The sequence below is a fragment of the Motacilla alba genome, chromosome 3 (assembly GCF_015832195.1).
Source record: "Motacilla alba alba isolate MOTALB_02 chromosome 3, Motacilla_alba_V1.0_pri, whole genome shotgun sequence".
Taxonomy (NCBI): Eukaryota; Metazoa; Chordata; class Aves; order Passeriformes; family Motacillidae; genus Motacilla; species Motacilla alba.
The window spans coordinates 40,650,887-40,652,665 of record NC_052018.1 but is presented as its reverse complement, the minus strand read 5'-3'; the positions used below and the strand labels follow the sequence as shown (position 1 = coordinate 40,652,665).

General features: G+C 54.2%; 1 long non-coding RNA gene across 1 annotated transcript; it reads right to left on the bottom strand.

The window, feature by feature from the left end:
* LOC119699951 lies at positions 1-1,504 on the bottom strand. Its single transcript, XR_005256605.1, has 2 exons — positions 1,399-1,504; positions 1-384 (listed from the first exon to the last, which is right to left on the bottom strand). It is a non-coding gene; the product is annotated as an uncharacterized LOC119699951 (long non-coding RNA).
* Between the last annotated feature and the right edge of the window lie 275 nt (positions 1,505-1,779).

Here is a 1,779-nt window from a genome sequence, read left to right as displayed (position 1 = left end):
CTTATTTTCGAATTGTAGTTGACAAGTTTTATTAAAAAAAACACTTTATAAGCTACCACTTAATGCATTATTGACATTTTTTTAAAAAATGCTTGAGAGAAATCACATTAATGAAGAGAACATTTGTAGTAATTTGGTGATAATTATCAGAATCACCAAATATTCGCAAAGGCTTTAACATTACGTGTTGGAAGAAAAGCAAAACACATTACTTTAATAGTCTGATATGCAAACTATGGACCATTCAATTACATGGCTTAATAATGCATACATGATGTGATCTTGTTATTGGGAGAGGAAGGGATGCAGTAATTCACTCCGAAGACCAAGTGTGCTCTTACATTCAGTAAAATCCATTGCCATGGATCAGGGGGCCCTGCCAAACTACATTTAAGAGAATAAAAATTAATGACTGAGAATTTGAGCGTTAAATTAACATTAATTATATGACCTGCCTGCTGGAAAGATTAAATTTCTTACGCCCTAATTAGATAACGTCTCCTCATACATCAAACAATTTCCATTTCCAGATTTCAGGATTAAAATGCAGGCTGGGAGACCGGACTTGTTCGGTCGCCGGCAGCCGGCGGCCTCACAGAGAGCTCCCGGCCCCGTCCCGCTCCTCCCGAATGCCGGCGGTTCAGCGCGGGCTGGGATCGGGCCGGGGAGCAGCTCTGGGTCAGCCTTTCTGGAACTTGATTTCCCTCACCCACCCGCCCCGGATGTGGTGGCGAGGCGAGGCGAGGCCGGGCGGGGCGGGGGAGCGCCGCGGGTGCGGAGGGAGCCGCGGGAGCGCCTGGCCCGCCGCCCGGGGATGCTCTGAGGAGCGGCCCGGGCACCCGCGCTGCGCCAGGGGCTGCCCCCGTCGGCCGCCCCGAGGAGAAAGGACAGAGAGACGGGGCTATCTTCCCGCCTCAAGAGTGCAACTAATTTCAGTTTAATTGCTTCTCTCAAGAATAAAACCTCCGCGGTTCTCCCTCCCTCCCCCACGCAGGCACGCGGGATCCTGCCTTTTCCTGCCCATGAGAAACCCCCTCTCCCCTGCTCCCTCACCCCTCCAGCCCCGCGGTCACCCACGCGTAACCCACGGGTCACGGTCACCGCAGGCAGCAGCGCTCGCCCGCGGCCCCGTCCCCTCCCCGCTCCTCCGCCTCCCGCCCCTGCCGACGGCGCCCGGGCCGCGGAGCGGACACGGGCGGGTGTGGCGGGGCCGCGCCCAACCGGCGGGGCCAAGCAGCTCGGTTTCAGGGCTTCGGGTTTCAGGGCTTTAACCTCGACTTCTGCAGGGGAAAAATAAATTGGAAAAAAAAAAAAAGAGAGAGAGAGAGAAAAAGAAAGAGAAAAAGGAGAGGCGGGAGCGTGTGGCGGGGGGGGGGAGGAGGATGCGCGGGTGCTCACCCGTGGGGCGGAGGATGCCGGGGGAAGGCGACCCTGTCGGCTCTGTACTCCCGGCAGCATCCCCGGCCTGGTGGTGGGATACTGGCTGTGCCTCGATGGCTCTTCGTTGTGTCTGCCTTCGTGCTGAGCCTCCCAGAAAGCTCCTGAAGAAAGGTCCGAGGAAGCCAGACTAAGGCAAACGTTACTACCCAGAGGCTGTTTTGGGAGAGCAACTGTGCAGCAGAGCTGAGGTGGCCTTTGGTAGCTTCATGGTTAAATGCAAAAGTCATAGCAACCCCCTACCCACCTCGAAAAACTGTTAGGAGCAGGAATCATAACATTATAAAATGTTTCCTTGTTCTCACTTCATTCTATCGTACCAGATAATTGCTTTTTCAACTC